Source organism: Mixophyes fleayi, chromosome 11 (assembly GCF_038048845.1).
Source record: "Mixophyes fleayi isolate aMixFle1 chromosome 11, aMixFle1.hap1, whole genome shotgun sequence".
Classification (NCBI taxonomy): domain Eukaryota; kingdom Metazoa; phylum Chordata; class Amphibia; order Anura; family Limnodynastidae; genus Mixophyes; species Mixophyes fleayi.
In genome coordinates this window covers 44849500-44872576 of record NC_134412.1, presented here as the reverse complement: position 1 = coordinate 44872576, position 23077 = coordinate 44849500, and the positions used below count along the sequence as shown (strand labels likewise).

The following is a 23077-nucleotide window of genomic DNA, read 5'->3' as shown; positions in this document are numbered from 1 at the left end:
AGATAGACCTTTTGACTTGCTAGTGGATCTCCTGCCTCTGAATCCAGGATATCACAGCAAGGTTTTTAAGAATTTCATAGCGAAGTGTAAATATTATTGGCTTTGCAATGCATATAAATCCATGTTTGTGTAAATAGGTTATATCCTGATGCTAAATATAGCCTGTGTCTGAACTGTATAAAAGGCCCTAGCTTGTATTGGAAACTTGATCTTCTGATTTCAACATCTGACCTGATCACTGGTACCTCAAACCAGTGAGAGCAACATCTTGCTTCATAGACCTGCTTGAAAATATCTTCCATGCTGAAAATTCTGTGACCTACAGATTAGACCCATAGGCCTATGCCACCTATAGGCGGTCCATCCTGTCACAGTATCTATCAAGCCAACTACTCTCCACTCATAGCTTGTATAAAAAAAGACCTAGCATCATGGGATAAACTTATGATATCTTGGGTGGGGCGGATCACATCAGTGAAAATGAATTTACTACCAAGGCTATTATACCTCTTTCACACCCTCCCTATTAGAGTCCCCCCTCCAACTTTGAAAATGTTACAAACCTCTATAATGCGATTCTTATGGTCAAATAAGAGACCTAGGATCTCTGCCCATATTTTGCAACACCCTTCTGCGGCAGGTGGTCTTGACATCCCCAATCTTCGCAACTACTAGTACGCTGCACGGTTGGCCCAGTGTGTGCAATGGCACTCCCCTCCTGGAACCGGGATTTGGGTGGACATAGAGTCGGATTTACTGAGTGGCTCACCGGTTTGCTCTATCATTTGACTCCCAACTACACAGCGTCCAACCCCTGCCTGAACCCACCCAGTTATGGACCTATCGCTTTCAATTTGGTCCCGATGCAATAGATCAGCATCTCTTTCTCCCACTCCTTCGATTTTGATACCCCTATGGTCCAATCCTGCTTTTACCGGATTATCGCGCTCCATGTACACAAAATGGGCGGGTGAGGGCAAACTTCTATTACTCAATCATATTACCAAGACTACAATATTCCCGCAATTCTCGGACTTAGCGGACCGGTATGGATTTGTGATGGGACAGTTCCATCAATACCTGCAGGTTAGGCATTACCATCAAACGGTCAAAGCTCAGCTGTCATCCAGACCGCCCACTGCATTTGAAAATCTGTGTCTCTCAGGTCCATCCTCGAAAGGTCTTATAGCTATACTGTATAATAATCTACTTCCCGCTACCTCGCAGATTAAAGAACGCTTCCAGATGCAGTGGGAAACGGACTTGGGGACCACACTAGACCAGGAAGAATGTTCAGACATTTATGAATGGACAGCACGCTGCTCCATAAGCGTAGGCATCAAAGAAAACGCCAACAAACTGCTTCATAGATGGTATTATGTTTCTTCAAGACTACAAGTTATATATCCACAGACAAGTGCTGCCTGCTGAAGAAATTGTGGTCAAACAGGAACCTTTATTCATATTTGGTGGGACTGTCCCAAAACAAGCCCATACTGGACAGCTGTCCTAATGTTAGCCTCAGCAATTCTTGATATTCCTATACCCTCCGACCCTAAACATGTTTTGCTACCACTACCTCTCCCAGACCTCCCTAATTCTACTCGCAAACACCTCAGACATATCATTAGTGCGGCTACATGTCAAATAGCTGCCTCCTGGAAAAGCCCCACACCACCAACACTCCCAATGGTTTGGAATCGAATTTGGCACACTTACCAGATGGAACACATCACCAGTATACTGAGGGGTTCCTCTGTGTCCTTCTATAAAGTCTGGTCCCTATGGGCTTCATATCATAACCAGCCTTTACTTCAATTCTAGTAGAAATCTGGCGTGGAATAGAACCACTAGGCAAGTTTAATCCTTTTCTACCTGATGCGTGATTCTTCAATGCCCCATCCCTCCCCACGTTCTCTTCCTTTCCTTCTTCTTCCCGCCACCCCCCCCTCACCTTCTAGTTTCAAATGTTAAAAACTACATCTTCATAGCATCAGATACAGAGTTAACTTCCAATTTCAAAAGCACTTTGAGAGTGTTTTACACACTGCTGTGTCTTAAATTGTATACTGTGTTACTGATGTACCTCTCAGGATCTTGTAATGCTTTTTCAGTGTAAGATGTTTCAAATAAAAAGTATTTAAAAAAAAAGAAAAAAGTTAAGTTTATGACAGTTGTTGTACTTTTTTTTTTCTATGTCATTTGTTTAAAGTCATGTAGATGGTTTTAAAATGCTTTAAATTACATCAGAATTGGGGAATGCTGAGTTTTAAAAAGAGTTCCTTGTTATCACTGTATAGAGATCCCATGAAAACATCTGATGTACAATCTTCTCAAACAACTCTCCTCTGGTAGCTAGGCGGTGATGGGACCCCCTCCAGATGATTACCTACAATGTGTCATGCAGTAACAAGTTACAATAACAAGGACTGTCCATATTAGGAGACTATAGTTTATTATTATTACGAATGGTATCGGAATACCTAAATATGAGGCATCATAATATTATGCCAACGCAATTTGATGCTGTTATTAAATATATATTCTATTATCACAGTTTCATTAAACAAAATCTCTTGGGCATTAAGGAACTTATTCTATGAATTTTGCCTCAATAAATCTTGCACTTGAATAGGAAATAATGTCTCAAAATGAGATACATTTGCAAATAATCTCAAGAATTAAGATAATAAAAAAGGATATAAGTGATATCTGTTTTATTAATTATTTTACTGTGATTCTGCATCCTCTGAATAATTCGTACTCTTGTCTGCCTTACTTACATTGATCACCATCCTGCGCTCTTGTTATGATAACTGCTATGCCTACTCCCAGTGCCCTTCTTCACTATGGTTCCAGTAGGATTAAGGATAGGGATGACATAGCACATAGACAGGAGACAATGACTGGGGAGTCACCAGAACCATTGTGGTTAATAATGCCACATATGTACTCCTTGAGCAAAATATACACCTTGGGTATATCCAAATACTTTTTAACTTAAAATGTTAATTAACACTAAATATCCTAGAGGGGTGGTTAAATGTGAGGAGGGCGGAGGGGGGGGGGGGGGGGGGGGCGAATCGTGTCATTTTGGCACCGCCCCAACAATGCATTTACACAGCCGCGTCAATATGACCCAGGTGCCCAAGCCTACATTACGCGGTTTGTCGTGACTCACTTCATGGAGGAACCTATCAGGCCCACTTCACTAGGAAGTGGCAGGATGCAGGAAAACCAACTGCTCTCCTGGGAGTGTGGGAGACCTATGCAGAATTAGGGAGTCTCCCCGAGTGAGCAAGTATGATTTAAACATAACCTAAAGCATCCACTACAAAGCATACAACTATAATAGTCAATCCTGTAAACAAATCTACATGCACCAGACATAGAGAATACTAATTAACATCATACAAATGAGCTGGCAACTATAAATGTCTGCTACAGTGGAAACAAGTTATGTGAATAGAGTGGGGGGGGGGGGGGGGTGTGTCTTTATATATGTCTAATGCATGCTGATTTGCATTAAGGTTCTAGCACAGAATAATGTTTGTAAATAACTTTTCTCATGGGCTGATATCTACACATTATCCTTTACTTTGAGTTTACCTTTCAGTTTGCATTTCTTGCTGTCACTTACAGCAATTTATGACCCTGTATCTTCAGTTTCTCTATTTCTCACTCTAAGATTATCTTGTTTATAGATCCTACATATCCATATGAATCAGTAAGGAGTAACCACAAGAGAAATGAGCTCTTAAAAGGTTGTCCCAATATGTACTTTTTAGCAGTAAAAAAGAAATGCTGAAAAAAATATTATTTGTTTAGGGTGACTTGCAAACAAATTCAAGACAAAATGCACATATTATACTATCCATTTTCATGTTATTTAGTACTGATACTACCATCACCAAAAACAACCTCAGTAATATAAGGCAGTACAAGTGTGGCTAAGAGCTTTAACCTGGTGAGCCTGTTCTGGGCCTTCCAATAGATAGATTTCAATGACATTTAATTTAAAAACAAAAACGACACTGGGCAGCCACCTAATGGGTGTGTTGGAAGACCTGCTAAGCTTCTAATTATGAGTTACATCCAACTCATTGATAACTTAATAGCTTGAAGATTCAAACCCAGGAAAAGCCGGGTACTTCAGCTAGTATTTAATAAAACAGGATCTTTATTCTTAAAATTATTTGCAGAATTATCTTTCTTTCAATGCCACAGCTTTTGTCTCTCAGGACCTATTGTGGTGGGCACAATGTGCAATGAAAATTAGAGTGCACCACATCTCTGCACGGCAAATTTAGAATCAGACACACACCTAACTTAAAATTCACCTGCATTGAAAAAAAGAAGTTATTAGTGGCACACTATACAATTAAGCGCCGGAGGGATTATGATGGATTTACCTTCTTGTTGATATAGGTGTAAAAACTAAGTTTATTATGCAGGGACCCGATGTGGTGTAATAGATGTGGTGCTAGATGCATTTAATCCCCAAATTTTGGACATTTTTTAATCATAACAACTGAATATGTAATGATGTCAGGGTAAAAGAAATGTAGGCATTCAATAAAACAATCCTAATATGTGGCACATGGTTCTCATAATATATTGGCAAATGATGTCATTAATTTTTTTAAAAAAGATAATCAAGAGAATATATAGAAGTATATTATTTGTTTTACGATGCTTGGTTCAGCGGGGTATACTTCATGTATTTATCTAATATTATGACATGCTTTTAGCACACAAGAGGAAAGCATGAAGGTCTCTTCCAAATGGGTCACATAAAGACATGTAACAAATATCTAACATACATGGGGAGGGGGGGGGGAACTTTGGCTCAAAACTTATCTCCCAGGTCTGGTGGCTTGCAAACAAAAGAAAATGTGTTACATAAATAGCCCTTACCTCTCAAATGTACAAAAAAGCTGCTTTCAGTAGGTTTTGTTTACATCACCTTATGTATTTTACAAAATATTCAAATATACAATATATTACAAAGTTCAGCTGTATGTAACAGCGCACACAAATGTCTGATAACGCCATTTACTATATCAGGTTATATATTCCACTTGCTGGTCCTCATCATAACAAGCGACGACATAACTATCACTCTTCGCTTTAAATTCATCAGGCATTATCAGGTGGGGTAATAACATGACGTTCGAGAGTAGAAATAAAATAATTAATAAACTGTCTATATTAGGTTTTTTTGCTTTCTATTTTGTTAATATCGCTTGATCAACGGACACTTTAAAAAAGAAAACCCATAACAGTCCACTCCAGAACGTGTCCTTTTACCCTCTGGAACGCAGCTCTGGGACAAGTCACAAGCACCATTTGAAATGTTCGTTAAACCGGTGACTTTTCAGCAGGATCCTGCCGTTAGAGACGATACTTGACAGACAGACATTCTGTTGAAGATTTCCAGGGGCAGCATTCAAGAAGGGTCGTAGTCCTGAGAGCGGAGGTAACCTGGGAGAAAAAAAAAAAGCGTCAGAGTGAGCAGGGGGTTGGTATGTACAGAGATTGTGAGAATAGATATAACAAGTGGAAATGGATAGGACAGCACTAAATACGTTTGTAGTGAAAAGATAATTAAAATGGAAGACAAGATGATTTCAGTAGGAGAACAATAATTAATGATGGGGAGTAGAGAGGCTATTTCTGCAGCTGCTATTTGAATGGATTGTAAGGGACCAAGATATCATTACAGCAAGATGGAGGTTGCAGCAGTCTCGACAGTATGTAACAAAAATTGATTTGTAGTACAAGAAAAAATGTTTTATTTCAGAAAGAGTAATCAGGGAAAGAAAACAGAAGAAATAATAGGATTTTTATATATCCGATAAATCCTTTTATCTTAGTCCACTGGGAATTGGGGTATAGTGTAGGGAGCAGTCATGAGGACACTTTAAAACATCCTAGAAGTTCACCGTAGCTCTACCCACCACTCTCCTGATAGGCCTTCAATTTATGTTTAACCCTGAGGAGTAGACAGGCTCAAACGTCAGTGATTGTGGGTGGGCAGTACACAATCATGCCAATTTCTTATCAGCAGACTTGGCGCCTAGCAGACGAGAGAAACAAAAGGAGAGAAACCTGGGCACCTTTAGCTTTTGGTACATTAACAGGAAGGAAAGCACTTTTTCCTTTTGTCGCCTAACTAATAATATTGACTAGCTATGGCCCAAACAGGACACCCACAGAAAAAGGAAGTGACTCAAGAGTCCTAGACTCCATATCAGCTGCCAAGGACTAAAAAGTCAGAGAGTCCAACAAGCCAAAATCACAGAGGCAGCTATCCATGCCCCAATCAATCCATTGTCCATGACCACCTCTCCCAGATACTTTGTAGCTCTCTGAATCTTCTCCACCAACAGGAGCAATTCAGATCACGGACTGCCAGCTAAGAAGTCCTCAGTAAGCTGCTTGGACCAGCATATCAGAACCTTGGTCACCCAAGCAGAGGCCAAAGTAGGCCTTAAGGAGGCTGCTACTGTCCCAAAAAAAGGACTTAAGGTTGCCCTCAACCTTATGGTTCGCACCATCCTTAAGCATGGCTGATTTAGGACTTGGGATGGTAGTTGTCTTGGACAACAGCGCTACAGGTGCGCCCACCTTAGGAGGTGTTTTGCATTTACCAATATCCTCAGAAGGAAGAATAAAACAGAACTGTAACCTCTGGGGAAACCTGGAACTTCTGGTCCGGCAAGTTATAAACCTCACCACCCAACAAGTCATCCAGCGGAAGAAAAAGGACAAAAACCCGCGCTTGCAACCTCCACTTAAACAGAGAAGGCTTCGCCGTCTCAGGGACTTCTATCTCTCGGATGTCTAACACCTGGCGCACAGCATGCATCAGCTCCTTCACCCCCTGACAGTAGTGGTGGCTTCCTGTTCAAAGCAGAAACCCTACATATCTAGCACTTTGCTCCCCTATGAGAAGACCACTCAAGAGTTTGCCTCATTCTCAGGTTGGCGTGTCACCACCCTCCTGCACTTACACTTAGTGGATTCCAACATCCTCTCCAAAATGGGGGAAAACAAAACCAGGCTGCTGCCACAGGACCCGCAGGGCTTTGGCCCAACAATACAGACACCAAACAAGCCAGACTCCCTGATAAGTCAAAAGGAAATTACTAGCTGAGCAATTTAAGCCATAGAGCTGGCTAGTGACCTATCCCAGGAATTTAAAGTTTCAGCTGGAACAGGTAAACTTTGTTATATAAGTTACCCCAGCCATAGCCCTCGAGGATTAACCCCCAATCTGACATAAGCACAGATAGAAGAAAAAATACAGACAGAAGCAGCACACAATCACAAAAAATAAAAGTGAGCCTGCAAGGCAGCCCTAGAGCCCAATAAATCTTTGGGACTAACCACTAAGCAAAACCCTAAAAACCTATTGCCTTAAGAAGAACAGAGAAAAGAAGTGCTGGTGATCCAAGATGGCTGCTGTTCTAGTGACTGCACACGTGGACTGACAGATCACCGGAGAGAAAGTGCAGGGAAAGGTAAGAAGCACCTCCCCCCAGAAATGCATTGATAGCTAATCAAATGGACGCGCCCTCCACCAGTCCAGTGCCTAGTGGGGGCTTACATATACCCAGTATCCCCCACCTGACCCATGCCCCTTAAGGAAACATGAAGCCTGGCCCAAACATTAAGAGGTACCCATTCCTGTGGCCCACAGCAACTTGCTAAACCTATCTTCCAGCACTGTGGTGGGAAAGGTTAACACTCAGTCTTCCCGTCCTACAGAGCACTGTGAAGCAGTAACTGCCATTCTTGCAATCACTGCCTGGGAACCCCTGTAGAGAAATCCAGCATTGTGAGTGCGGGCATTAGTGTAAGCACCACTTCATTACCTCTGATCACCTGCTCAGAGCGTTACACAATCATCCGTGCTGTAACAGTAAAGTCGTAGATTTTGCCCTGCCATGCTGGGCAAATAATCTAAACTGAAGGCCTAACAGGAGAGGAGTATAGAGCAGGATGTGTGTCAGTGAACTTCTAGGATGTCTTAAATTGCCCTTTCGCCTGGTTTCAACACTATCCTCCAATGGTTCCTGGTGTCCGGCAATGAATGCCTGAAAAATATCAATATTTTAAAAAGTTATGGATAACTGAGAAGGCTGAAGTATGCCACATAAAAAAAGTGCGTAGAAAACTGGATGTACTGTTATTTTTGTGAGATAATTGAGAAAAGTCTTTTATGTACGGTGTTGTGACAAAAGCTGTTATACCCATGGCCTGTAATGATAATAATATCTGAGTAAAATGTGACTAGATACAGTATTTTTAAAAAAACAAAACCACATCTATTGCAATAACGGTCTCTGCATTATTAGCTCATTTGCTGGTAAGGCTCTACTCTTTCAAATAAAAGATGAATAAAAGAGAGGTGACGGGATAGAGGCAGCTGGGCATGTGAGGTAAAAGATAATGAGCATGTGTTATGGGGAATATCAGAGAAAAGCTAGTGGGTGTTGTTGGTTGAGGAGGGGCTGTGTGGGGCAGAGGTATCTCCCTCACATGCCCCCTCTGCCCAACACCTTTAGTCACACAAGCCCCCTCTCTGCGCAGCACTGTCACACATGCCCCCCCCTCTGCCCAGCGCCTTCACACATGCCCCCCCTCTGCCCAACACCTTCACCCCCTCTGCCCAGTACCTTCACACATGCCCACCCCTCTGCCCAGCGCCTTCACACATGCCCCCCTCTGCCCAGCGCCTTCACACATGCCCCCCTCTGCCCAGCGCCTTCACACATGCCCCCCCTCTGCCCAGCACCTTCACACATGCCCCCCTCTGCCCAGCAACTTCACACATGCCCCCTCTCTGCCCAGCGCCTTCACACATGCCCCCCCCTCTTCCCAGGGCCTTCACACATGCCCCCCCTCTGCCCAGCACCTTCACACATGCCCCCCTCTGCCCAGCAACTTCACACATGCCCCCTCTCTGCCCAGCGCCTTCACACATGCCCCCCCTCTTCCCAGGGCCTTCACACATGCCCCCCCTCTGCCCAGCGCCTTCACACATGCCCCCCTCTGCCCAGCACCTTCACCCCCTCTGCCCAGCACCTTCACCCCCTCTGCCCAGCACCTTAATGCATGCCCCCCTCTGTGCCCAGCACCTTCACGCATGCCCCCCCTCTGCCCAGCACCTTCACGCGTGCCCCCCCCCTCTGCCCAGCACCTTCAGGCATGCCCCCCTCAGCCCAGCACCTTCAGGCATGCCCCCCTCACTGCCCAGCACCTTCACGTGTGCCCCCTCTCTGCCCAGCACCTTCACGCGTGCCCCATCTCTGCCCAGCACCTTCACATATGCCCCCTCTCTGCCCAGCACTTTCACACATGCCCCCTCTCTGCCCAGCACATGCCCCCTCTCTACCCAGCACCTTCAGGCATGCCCCCCTCTCTGCCCAGCACCTTCACGCATGCCCCCTCTCTGCCCAGCACCTTCACACATGCCCCCTCTCTGCCCAGCACCTTCATACATGCCCCCTCTCTGCCCAGCACCTTCACACATGCCCCCTCTCTGCTCAGCACCTTCACACATGCCCCCTCTCTGCCCAGCACCCTCACACATGCCCCTCTCTGCCCAGCACCCTCACACATGCCCCTCTCTGCTCAGCACCTTCACACATGGTCCCCTATTGCACTGCAACTTCAATATCACACACGCTAGCTACCCCATCACACTAACACTTCCTCTTACCTTTTTCTACAGAGTGACTCCAGGAACAGACTGAGATGCTGCAGTTCCTGGATTTCCAGCAGCCCTCCTACAGTGTGTACCATGTGACCGATGCAATCACATGACCCTGTGATGTCAAAGTGTCACGTGACAGTACCTAAACTGAAGGGGATTTAGCCAGTACTGTGAAGGTATGTAAACTGAAGGGGATTTAGCCAGTACTGTGAAGGTATGTAAACTGAAGGGGATTTAGCCACTACTTTTAGGGGTGATTAGATTTTTCTAACATCTTCAGATCATAAGTGTTGGCAGCAGCAGCAGCAGCAGAGATCTATTGAACTACTCTCACAGCAAGTATTTGGGTTAATGCACAATTTGGAGAAACTAATGTACTTTAATCATAATTACTTGGAGGATCATGTTGGGACTAAAAATGACTTCATGATTGGACTATTACTGCTTATATCAATGAGAATACTGTCATTCATGTTTTTATCTGCCAAGTAATTTGTGGATTAAACTTTCGGTTAACATTAACCACTTTGGACATATTTTATACCAATACATAGTTAGTATTGATATATTAGCCTATCAATTTTACTCTAACATCAGCGCAGTGAATTGAGCATGAAGTCATACAGAGCATAGATATTCTAGTTTTGCAGTCTCGCATTTGTTTTATTGGGGCACATTTATCACCCACCGCATAAAATGAAAAATAGTTTTCAATCCTTATCGCATTGATAAGGATTGAACTATTTCTCATATTTATGAAAAAAGCAACACAGGAACAGCAGTTTCGAAAAACTGCTGTTCCTGTGAAGTGAAAAACATACCACTGCCTCTTCACTTCCGAAGAAGTATGCGATCCAGGCGGTCCTCTTCTCAATCCAGTGTCCATACACTGTTATGGGGACTGCTCGGTAAAACTAAGAGATATGCAAAGCAGCAGATATCTATGCAATGATGGTAAATAATAATTTTGAGGTTAATGACTTTTTTGGGGATTGAACACACTTTTTACATTCATAAATAGGACCCATTGCGAGAAAAGAACCTGGACAGTCTTGAGACTTGAAGCTGCCGTTTTAGGCTTATCAATCCTGGGACCACATTTTTGTGCGCATATCAAAACTAACTTGCTAACATTAATCAAATTTTTTTTTTTTAACACTTTTATTTATGAGATTGACAACAGAAAGAGATAAGCACATTGGATACATTTAGTTCCATAATAAACGAAAGAGAAAACATACAGAGTTTTTACAGATTTTGTAGCACATTTTTTTTTTTTTTTCCCTTCCTTAGAATTGAGGGCATTTAAGGAACAGGTAAGTACATGTATAAGCATAAGGACGCAGGCCAGCACCCCTCCTCCCCTTTTAAAACCAGCTAATCAGAAGACAGATGATCGATTGGTGGATCTCTGGCACACATGTGTAATTCATACCATCCTGTATTATGAAAGCTTTTCCAGATTTGTATGCGTATATCTTGCGGTAATAGGTTTATTAGGCTTTCCCAGGTGTTAAAGAAATTTTCAACTCTGCTTTCTTTTTGTAAAGAGGTTTCTACCCAGTCCATGCGGAAGACATGGTAAAGTTTTTGTCGAAATAGTGATAGTGTAGGTGGTTCTTTCTAGGCCCAGACCTGCAGAATACTTTTCCTAGCCGCCGGCGAAATAGCAAGTAGTAATTTTCTACAACCCTTAGACCCTTTGATTTCTGCTGGCAAGATTCCGAATATTGCCCATTCCGGGGTGAGTGGAACATAATTTATCAAATGGGCAAGTGAGTATCTCCAGATCTGGACCCAGAAACGCTTTATTTGAGGACAGTCCCACAAACAGTGTGTTAGATCTGCCTGATGTGTTCCACACTTTGGGCATGTGTGATTATTTGCCATACCTATCTGAAAGCGTCTGAATGGGGAGAGATAGGCTCTGTGGAAGATTTTTATAAGCATCTCTGAATAGGTCATGGCTGGGATTTAACGTAGTTGCTTTGACAGAGCTTTCAATAGATAGTCTGGGGTCATGGAAGGGAATCGCTCTTGCCATTTGGCGATACCCGTCTTGGATTTATTGAAATCGAATCGATGGCGTAGAATGGAATAATGCTGTGAAATAGCTTGGTGTGGCGGGACTGGTTTAGACAGGATTGGGTCTAATGGGTTATCCCAATCGACCGGAGAGAACTTGTTTAAGACCGTTTTAATATAATGTTGACATTGGAAGTAGGCCAAGTTGTGAGCGCAAATGGGAGGAAAAGAAGAAGAGGCTTGATCATGAGTCATGGGTTTACGAGACCTCTTATCAATTAGTGGGTGGATTGTTGAAATTCCCAATTTTTCCCACAGTGTAAAAGGATGGGAAGCCATGCAGTCGTGGAATTTAGGATTACGTAATAATGGGAGATATGGCGAGGCATGCGGGTTTAATTTGAATTGTTTACAGAGTTGATGCCATAGTTTATAGGAAGTAAAAAGGATTGGATTATCATTAACCAGGTCCGGTAATTCCGGTTTATGCATGTGGATAAATGCACGAAGGTCTATATCCAGAAGAAAATTTTGGTCAAGTGTGGTGCAAGTATATATGGATGTGTTGTAAATCCAATCTCTCAAGTGCCTTAACTGAGCTGCCTAGCTATATTGAGTCACATCTGGTAGATTGAAGCCTCCCCTCTCTTTTGGTTGTTGTAGTTTTGTGAGTCCAATTCGAGCCTTTTTCGATTTCCAAATGAATTTACGAAAAGTCAAGTTTATTCTTGATGAATCTGATTTTGTTAAGAGTGGAGGGAGAATTTGCAGAGAATATAGCAGCCTTGGGAAAGTAATCATTTTCATCAGATTGATCCGACCTCCTAAGGACAGATTAAGTCTACCCCACCCATTTATTTCTCGTTCAGTTTCCAGAATTGACTTAGTGATATTAAAGTTATAGAGTAGGTGGATATTTTTTGGGAGAGAAATTCCTAAATATGTCATAGAGGACTTTATCCAGGTAATAGGGATATCATGTGCCCATGTTGGTTTGGTAACTTCCTTTGATAGGTACATAGCTGATGATTTTTCAAAATTAACACTGAAACCCGAAACTTGACCAAATTCGGCGATACGAGCCATCAATGGTCGGAGGGACTGTTTTGGATTGGAAATGTATACCAATACGTCATCAGCGAAGACTGTTAGTTTTATCTCCTGACTACCGATTTTGATGCCCTCTAGGAGACTCCAATTCTGCAAGACTCTGAGCATGGGATCTAGGACCAAGTTGAAGAGCAGAGGGGAAAGAGGAAATCCCTGGCGCGTCCCACGGGACATGGTTAGATTTGGGCCTTTGAGACCGTTAATCAGCAATGAAGTGTTGGGGGAAGTATAGAAAAAAGCTATTAGGGCCTTAAAGTCGTTGTCGAAATGCCTTAATGAAAGAATCTCATGCAGGTATGGCCAAGACACCGTGTCAAATGCTTTCTGCGCGTCGAGACTTAAAAGCATGTTTGTGGAAGGAATTGTTGTAGAGGCTACTATGGCCGAAATTGCCGAACGCACTCCCTTAACCGAGTGTCGTCCGTGTTTTGGAGTCTATTGGCCAATATTTTGGCCAGTAACTTATAGTCTAAATTAAGGAGAGTAATTGGGCGATAAGAGCCCTCCTCCTGAGGATTCTTCCCGGGTTTGGGTATAAGGATTGTATGAGCATTATTAAAAGATGGGTAAGGCGGTCGTTCTCTATGAAGTTTACAAAAGAGTTCAGTCAAGATTGGTGGAATTTCTCCACGCAGAGATTTATAATATTCGGCAGTTAGGCCATCAGGGCCAGGGGCTTTGTGTAATGTCAAACCTTTAATTGCTAAGTCTACTTCTTGAGAAGTAATTTCTCTTGCAAGAATCTCCCTTTGGTCAGAAGTTAATGAGGGAAGCTTTGCTTCTCCCAGTAGTTTAGACATTAATTGCTGGTCTGGCGGAGTGCCTGAATATGAAGTTGAGTAATATTTATGAAATTCCATCAAGATCTCTTCTGAACTAGTAAGTAGACCCTTAGGAGAATTTGTATTAATTGCCACTATATGTCCTCTGCGTTTGTGCGTTTTAGTCATATTTGTCAGTAATTTACTGGCTTTGTTACCCCATCTAAAATATTTGTTTTTTGTAAAATTCATTTGTTGTTTGGCTTGGCATGTTAAAAAGGTTTCCAATAATTGTTGCGCTTCTCTATGTGTAGTTAGGGATGCTTCTGTTTGGAGTTGGATATGACGATTGTATGAGTCTGCTGAGGCCTTGTGTAAGGCCTCGTAGGTTTCTTTTGATTTTTTACGGTGGTTTGAGACATAGGAAATTATCCTTCCTCGCATGACTGCCTTTGAAGTCTCCCAAAAAAGAATAGGATTATCCCAGTGTTCTATGTTGTCATCCAAGTATTCTGCCCATGCATTAGTCAGGAACTGTTGGAAATGCTCAGAGCTGTGCAAATACGCCGGAAATCTCCAGATTCGAGTTTTCTAACCCGAACAGGGTAATTGGATAACAATTGAGATTATCGTATGATCCGAAATGACTATGTCATCAATATCCACTCGCCTAAGGCGGCATCAATTGGTCTGCTATAAGGATGTAGTCAATTCTGGAAAATGAGCCATGTACACTAAAATAATATGAATATGAGCGATCCGACAGGTTTAGAAGGCGCCATGGATCAACCACACCACATTCCGCTGGCAGTTCCGCAAAACAGTTGGAATCAGGAGTTCTGATCAAGCTTGATTATCCTGATCTATCTAGCTTTGGGTTGGCTACCGAGTTGAAATCTCCTGCTATAATGAGATTAGGTGTGTCTTTTTGCAGTAACATCTGTTTAATGGAGCGAAAGAAATCTTGTTGAGCTGAGTTTGGAGCATAGATATTTAAGAGTGTGAATTTTGTATCATTAATTTGGATGTAGACTAGCAAGTATCTACCATTTGGGTCAATTATTGTTTCCTGAATGGTGTATTAAGGTGTCTTGCCAATATGATCGCCACACCTCTAGATTTTGAGGTATGAGGGGCAGATAAGCAATCACCTATCCAACCTGCTCGTAGGGTAAGGCCTTCTGAATCTTTCCAGTGCGTCTCTTGTAAAAATGCTATATCTGTATTCAATCGTTTGAGGTGTGTTATAACTTTCTTGCGCTTAATTGGGGTACTGAGGCCTCCCACATTCCATGATAGCAAATTTAGCGTTTGTGGGGATAAAGGGGAAGGGGGTTTAGAACCTAGAGACTGCATGACTTAACCCAACCCCTGTGGAGGATCAGAATGAAGGGTGCTGACCATGCGTCCTCGCAAACAGTGCTCAACATTTTGAAGAACAATTGTGCGCAAGTAATGCGAATTGTAACAGTAAATTTGTACAATCTCAATACATTTTCAAACATTTTCCTAGCCAAATCTAAACATATTTGACCTCTGGGGAAATATCCAGAGATCAAAGTAAACTTTTTCATATGAGTTATAATAATCTTAAACCATTGAGAGAGTTCACCTTTTTCCTTCTCATGGTTTCTAAATAAACATCACGTTATCAGATCTATCAAACCACCTTTTTATTTTGCACTTGCAATCAATATTAATCTTTGTATGATGGGCTATTTCTCAGGGTGGAGTGCGGGGTAATGAGCGGGTTTGACCCGTATTGCCCAGAGGCGAGGCAGTCATTTCGAAATGGCGTTTGGCCGTAGCCGGGTCTTCGGAAAATACAGGGTGGCCGTTCTCTATTACCCTAAGTTTTGCCGGATAAAGAAGCGCAAAATGCTTGTTATTATCCGCTAAGAATTTACAAATTGAAGTGAATTCCTTGCGTTTTTTTGTGAGCATGACCGAGTAGTCCTGGAAGATTAAGATTTTATCTCTGTCTATGACCAATTCTTTTTTACGTCTATAAGCTATTAGGATTTTTTCTTTTTCTGTATAGTCTAGGAATCTGGCTATTACAGGTCGAGGACGGCCGCTTTGGCCCTCTCTCAGTTGGCCCAAACTATGTGCCCTCTCAATACGAGGGGTATCGATCTCGTCCTGTATGCCGAGGCCCATGACAACCTCCTGACTCAGGAACGAGACTAACTCAGAGCCCTTGATTGTTTCTGGAATGCCAATAAAGCGCAGATTATTTCTCCTGCTATGGTTTTCCAGATCATCTAGCTTATCTTGGAATTGAGACATTTGTTGAGCTTGTTTTTCAGAGTTATTCTGTAATTGTAAATTTGTGTATTCGACATCGCTCGTACGCTGCTCCAGAGTTTCAATTCTAGCTGTGTTTTCCGAAATCTTCAGAACAGCAGCATCAAGAGAGGCCTGAAGTGATTCAAACTTTTTGTCAATAATTGGGAGTAAGATATTTAATATTATTTGGGCCGTTTCAGGTCCCGGCTCCCCAGCTGGTAATTGTGAGGGTAGTTGGTCACCTTCCCCCAAGCCCCCCGACGAGAGGGGCGAGGAAGAAGGGGAGGCCACCCTATCAGCAGTTGACTTGCCTTGACCTGCTTTTACTTGGTCAGGTTTTGTGTTCGCACGTTTTGACGTGGACTTGTTACAGTATTTTTCCTTGTCTAGGATATGGCTGCTCTTCTGGGTTTTTTCTTTTTGTTTTTGTTTTTTTTATAGATTTAACAATACAGATATATGGTCAAATCAAGCTCAACGGATAAGAACTGATTAAAAAAGGAATGATGTTATGAATACATTTCTATTTATGAACTCTCTCTAAGGTAAGTATCACTAATTCTACTATTTCACCCTTTTATTTTAAGTTTAATAGTTTTGGAAGTATATAGGAGCTTTTCACCACTAGATGGCAGCATAGACTTTAATATGCAATATGAGTGTCCGAATTGTCAGTTTTATAAGCTATTTCACGTAGTTTCTTATTACTGAGTAGTCACTGTTGGAAAAACCAACCATGCAATAGAATGCTGTGTTTGAGAGTCTTATATTCTATACGGTATTTGAGACAATGAGATTACCTCGTTAATACATACAGAATTTGCTTATATTTGAATAATTTTAGAGAATATATACAGATTTATGTTTCTCTACTCACACTTCTAACATTATCTGAGACGTGTTATAAAAAAGGCAGAATTTATGCTTTAAAGAATACGACCTGCTGCTTCTCGGTATAATCGCTCCAACTGAGTGTGGATAGTCAGTTTTGTCCAAATCAGATGTTATGTAGAGGGGAAATAGTGTATGTTTGGAGTCTCCCACTCTTATCTTGCGAACATCTCCAAATGCTTTTATATCCAAGCGTGACACGGAACTCGTCAAGGGTTACTCTTTGATGATGAAGGTACTCCTTTTCTTCCTTTCGCCTCCGTTCCAGCACCCTGCAGGGGACAAAGGGTCTTTCCGATGGTATCACCCTCCTCGCGTCGAGATCTCCCCACTGCTCCGACTCAACTCTTTTTCGGGGGGCCCCCTCTCGATCCTTACTGCCCGGATAGGATCACCGCCTGGACTCACTCTCCAACCAGTCGTCGGATTCCTCTTCAGGCCTTCCCCTAGAACCTCATCTCTCCCGCTGGAGATGAACCTTTTTCGGCAGGATTTTACAGGTAAGTATACGTCCATCAATGTTAAATTTACGCGCTTTATTTCCTCCGTCAGATCACTAGATTATCACCTCTCTCTGCCAAGGGAATTGGGAAGATAATCCTAGTCTCCTCAATCACCTTAGCAGGTATAAGTTTCTCAGGCGCAGTTCACCAGTATTGGTGTTCACCAATGGCCTGGACCCGACTCCACTCCACTAGGATCCGGTCCTCCGACACGGCTTCCAGCGGGCAGAATGACCTTAAATCACTTTAATCATATTTATTGATTAGCGTCCTGCTTTTAGGGGGATTGTTGTGCCATCCCAACGATAAGAGTTTTGTTGGAAGGGATATCCTGCTCACCGCTACTGACCGTGAACGGGTGCCTTGCACAACTGCTTGTTGTGGACAGTTTTCTGGTCATTTTTATAGGAGGAAGTTTGGGGTTGGTCGACCTTTTCTAGCACGCTAGACTTTGTTTCCAGTGATAAAATGATAGGAGGTATGCAATTATATTGTGTAGAAATGATGTGCGTTTCTGCATTTTATAGGTGTTGTTTCACAATGATTTTCAAATATATGTAGGCATCTTTTTCAGTATGTCCAACTCACCTCTTGTAAACGCACACGTCTTCAGTTCTGCAATGGAACCTGGGAGTGGCACATATGTAGCAGCTCTGTTTTGGCCATTTTCGGCTGCTTTTGTGAAGCAACTCTGATGACTACACTAATCTGCATGTCACTTCTAGCTATCATGTTGGGGATTGCTGACCCCTAATGTGTGTGTGTGTGTGTATGTATGTATGTATGTGTATAATATATACATATATATATATATATATATATATATATATATATATATATATATATATACATGACAATATAGTAATCGCCTATAGGGGGCAATTGAGTTACATTTCAGTAAGCAATTTATAGTACACTTGTTTGGGGGTAAGAATAATCTCGTATATATTGTTGAGTCTCGTACTTATGGGAATGTTATTTATAAGATTGATGGGAAGATAATTCGAACTACAACTACAATCACTGAAAACCCACCTCTTCAGACAAGGTTATGATATTCCTCAGCCACCATCTTAATTTCCCTAGATTACTCTATTACCATCCTCTACACAGCTAACGCAAGACAACAACCCTCTGACCAACACTGCAACACACACACCCCACTCAATACTTTTACCTTTGCGTTCTAGCTGGTCCATTGTGCAATATGTTGTAGCACATGCCCTTGTGTTTCTAACTCCCATTGTCCTATAGATTGTAAGCTTGCGAGCAGGGTTCTCTTACCTCTCTGTCTGTATGTATTACCCAGTATTGTTTTATCAATGTTTGTTCCCAATTGTAAAGCGCTACGGAATTTGCTGGCGCTATATAAATAAATATTGATGATGATGATGATGATGATGAATTATATAAATCGCAATGTCCACAAGTGATTAGCTAAATCAATTTGCTTCAGCTAAGTAACAAAATAATGTGCACATAAATTACATTTACCATATATACGGGAGTAACTTTTGACAAGTATAACAATTAGTGAGAGCTGTAAACCGTTCCTAAGATCTCGTCCCTTTAAAACAGATGTCACTAGCAGAAACAATAGAACACAAAATATATGTAGACTGCAGTTGTTATTAGACTAAAATGAGAAAATAATATTCGCTTTCTCCACTAGATGGCAGCAGATTGTAAGAATAACAGTTTTTGCTAGATAACAACTGCAAAGATGAACAAATTTAGTGGAGCCAAGAAAGTAGATGTCACACTTCTGGGTAATGCATTATTCCTCGTATTATAGCTGATTTGTTGAACTGGCACAGTACAATATGGTGCAGGGAATAATAGTTTCTGCACCTATAAAAGTTGCACAGCTAATCCAAACTGAAATGGTGTTTCCAGGATAGTAGTAATAGCATGTAGGCTTTTACAATCCACAGAAGAGCAATGATTCCTGGTGCTGAGGTTTAGTCATTTACATTTAAACTCGGTTTCCTCTGTAGCAACTGCCATGCAGACGGCATCAAGAGTGCACCTGACAAGTGTAGCTTCTCCTGAACTTGCAGTGCAACAATGTGCGCTTCAGATGGGGGACACCGTACTGATCTCAGTCAAGAATGTTCACAGCCGGACAAGACAACCACACAGCAGTGTCTCTAAGGGGCATATTTAAGAAAGCACGATAGTGCTCTTACTGGCAAAATAAGGTTCCTCTGTGTCCTCTGCAAATTTATTAAAGGTGCATCGCAGCAGATATCGTGGATATCTGCTGCTTTGCACTCCTCTTGGTTTTTGGGAGCAGTCACCATTCAACAGTATGGTGACTGCTCCCAGCTCAAATCTAAGCTGGCGTACATTATCATAAATGAAAAATTCCAATGCTGTCAGCTCTGCTCCGAAGAGCAGAGCTGGACAGCGCATGTGTGGAGGGATCACATGATCCCTCCCTGTTACTCACCGCTTGCTCTCTGCAACGATAGTTGCAGTGACAGAGCAGGGATCTTTGTGCGCATGTGCAGTTCTTCAAACTGCACATGCGCAGTTAATGTATGAAGAAGAACGAAGATGACCAGTAGGAGATCCTGAGACAGCGCGTCCCGAAGAGGGGGGTAAGTATGATTTTTTTTATCACAGAAACAGCAGTTTTTCGGAACTGTTGTTTCGGTGATCCGTTGTTCATAAATTTGAGAAATAGTTCAATCCTTATCCATGCGATAAGGATTGATAACTATTTCTCGGTTTAGCCGATGATTGATAAATGTGCCCCCAGATCCGTAGAAGGGAGAGAGTTGTACAGTCAATCACCGCAATGCAGCTCCAACTGTTCCCCACTTCCACCTGCGGGCAGGATAGCTTAAAGCTTTGTCTTCAGAAGACGCCGATTGTGTCAGCTAGAAGCCGGGTCGGTCTTCTTATTGCTATGTCCACAGACACTAGGGGGTTAACCCTGTCAAATGAAGGCAGTCCCAAGACACACTTTGTGCTGTGGACACTACAGAGGCTTTGTAACTGTGGTAATTAATGTCCAGCACAACTAGGCAGTTTTCCTGGGTCTGTAATACCACTTTCATACTGCCGCCCCCAGGGCCGGTGCTAGGGTCCACGGCGCCCTAGGCATTTTTAAAAAAGCGGCGCCCCCCCCCCCCCCCCGCAAAAATAGGCGCCCCCCCCGCAAAAATCACCTCCCTCCTCCATCCTCACCCTGTCTCTTCTTACCTTGTCTCACCACCGCCGCCTCTCTGCACCGTCTCCTCCCCTCCACTCATTGACACTAGTAAGTGGAGGGGAGGTGTTATGTGCGTATTGTCGCTAACCAATAACGATTGTCGAACCTCGATTTGTGTTTCCAACGCACAAAAATTTATTCGCAAATAGTAGAATAAATTTGCTCAAGCGAAGTGATAATAAATACAGCCGTTACTTATCGCAGGCGCTCTGGATCCAGTGCAGTCATTCAATCCTGAAGTCTGGGGACAAGATGTCTGAACACTGGATGTGAGGCTGCTGCTTATATACACAATCAAATACAGTAATACAATGAAGATGGTATAGCTTGCATCTATTGGTCTAGGTCTCAGGAAGGTCCAAGGGGTTGTCAATCATTGGCTAGTTCATCCTAAGGAATCCAAAGGAGGGGGTCACCTCTCCAGGGGGTATGCTCGGCTCTTCTAGCCAAGATTCCTTAGTCTTAAGTAGTTCATAATTCCCTATCATTCATAACTTGTGTATGCACTCTGCGATTCCTTCGCAGAGTGAATCAAACAGTAGGATATGTAAAGAGGTTTATTATGATACCACTCATGATATGATTCCTTCAACCTGTTCCGTGTATTTCACTAATATGCATGTAACTCTAATATAACATATAAATACTACTATATTTCGACATAACTGACTATGTGTTGCAACTACCATTAATGTGTACTATTTTATTAGTATGTGTGTTTGTGCGAATGTATGGTAAAAGACCAATTGCTGTTGCTGCCACGTGTAGTGGATGCGTACGCCCTTTCACGCCGTAGCGTGCCCTTGTACGTCGTAGCGTACCGTACGCATCTTTTCAGACAAAGACAACCAAGTTTGCTCGACTTTAATTGAAATGACTTTATCCAATTTGCTGACTTCGACAGCTCCACCATTTGATAGTGCAATAAACTAAAGTGTTACTCCTATGAGACCGTTTTCCACACTTCAACACAGTAGGAATACATTTGACAACTAAACCAATTGCTAAGATGACACCCAGTATAAGGAGAAGAAGCTTACCTACACTAGCAACCATTTCCTGTACCCACTCCCCCAGACCGGAGAACCATTTCACAGGGTTCAACCACGAGAACCAACCCGCCACCTTTTCTCCGACCTCATATAACGAAGAATTATGGCTCTTTCGAAATTCCCACTTCAGCTGCAAAATTTCATCCATCTTCCGGTCTATAACCTCTTTAGGGTCATCCGTATTATTAGTAATGTACGTGCAACATTTGACACCGAACTGGGTGGCCAGTGTCACACAGTACCCACCAGTAATAGAGGTGAGATAATTTAGTACTAGTCTATGTTGCACCAACTCCTTCTTGTACGCTTGTAGCTCCCTTCCAGTATACCTGAAAGTGTCATCATACATCTCGGTGATATTATCTATTAATTTAGCTAGGTCTTGGATATATTTAAAGTTTAATGTTCCCCGAGCGGTCCTGGTGAGATCTAGAGCAACCATAACTTGGAAACCAGCAGTTTCACTAATCAATTTCGTAGCTATGGGTTCCTCACCAGGAATCATATTTCTCTTGCCACAGTGTTCATACTGTGTGTGTATGTATGGTGGTGATGTAGTCTTGTGAATACCAACCATTTCTTCATGAGTAATAGTCATGATTTCAGGAACCAGTTTAGCTAAGAGACACAAGCCCTTGGAACTCGGAGTCACCCAGGAATAAGCTTTCCTCCCACAAACAAAATACACATCATCAGGGAGAACATAAGGAACAGTATGCCCATGAATTATATCACACAGAGTTTTGATAAAACTACCCATGCCCAGTGTCTCCATTTGTTCTAGACACGTGTCGGCATTAATGACATTTTTACATTTATCTATAGAGACTTTTCCAATGGATTCCTTCTTATGTTTGGTTATATGCCCTAATCTGTGACTTCCATCAACATTCCTGCCTAGTAGTGACCTTGTGAGTCTCCCTCTAAAATGAGTGTGGCGAGCCATTGTCTGATCTGATAGGTCAGCTTCCCAATTCTCCAGGCGCTTTGCATGAGATATGTTTAGGCACAGCAAAGATCTGTCTATGGAGTATTGTCGAAGCGTCAGACTAGGGGACCTAGTGTTATTGTACCTCCCGTCTATGGGCCTCCCACCCCTCAATTCGAGTACTTCAGATATGTTTAGAGGGAATGGCACTAGTCCTATATTATGCTGCCCTTGCGGCACGTGAGAGCACATCCAACACTCGGTTTGGTTTAGCACCTTACCCACCAGGGAGTGATAATCCTCCAAAGGATGCCCGCCTATATTCAGAGTACTGGGGGACTGGCATCGTTGGATGCATCTCTCTTCAACTAGGGAGTCGCAGAACTTGCAGATACAATACTCATCAGACAATAGCCCCTCACACTGCCTCCGAGTTCCTGAGCTAGCAGACCTTTTCATAACCCCTGGACCAAGTTTGATAATGGGCTGCTCTGAGTATCCTATTAACTTTTCTTCTGCCTCCATTTTATCGTATCACTCCCAGAACCTTCCTCCGTCCTCCATCCTCCTTCAC

At 42.6% G+C, this 23077-nt stretch overlaps 1 protein-coding gene and 1 long non-coding RNA gene across 4 annotated transcripts in view; one reads left to right on the top strand and one right to left on the bottom strand.

Moving 5' to 3' along the window:
* Positions 1-4951: 4951 nt before the first annotated feature.
* LOC142107728 (uncharacterized) lies at positions 4952-9835 on the bottom strand. The gene is made up of 2 exons (XR_012680002.1): positions 9731-9835; positions 4952-5484 (listed from the first exon to the last, which is right to left on the bottom strand). It is a non-coding gene; the product is annotated as an uncharacterized LOC142107728 (long non-coding RNA).
* The window catches only part of ISOC2 (isochorismatase domain containing 2), a 137924-nt gene continuing 124673 nt past the window's right edge, over positions 9827-23077 (top strand). Inside the window, exon 1 of one of the 3 annotated variants that reach the window (XM_075191314.1) lies at positions 9827-9900. The gene's annotated coding sequence lies outside the window, so the exon portion shown is untranslated. Of the gene's footprint in view, positions 9939-9958; positions 10060-23077 lie in introns of those variants that run through there. The other 2 variants (XM_075191313.1, XM_075191315.1) reach the window with 2 other exon arrangements.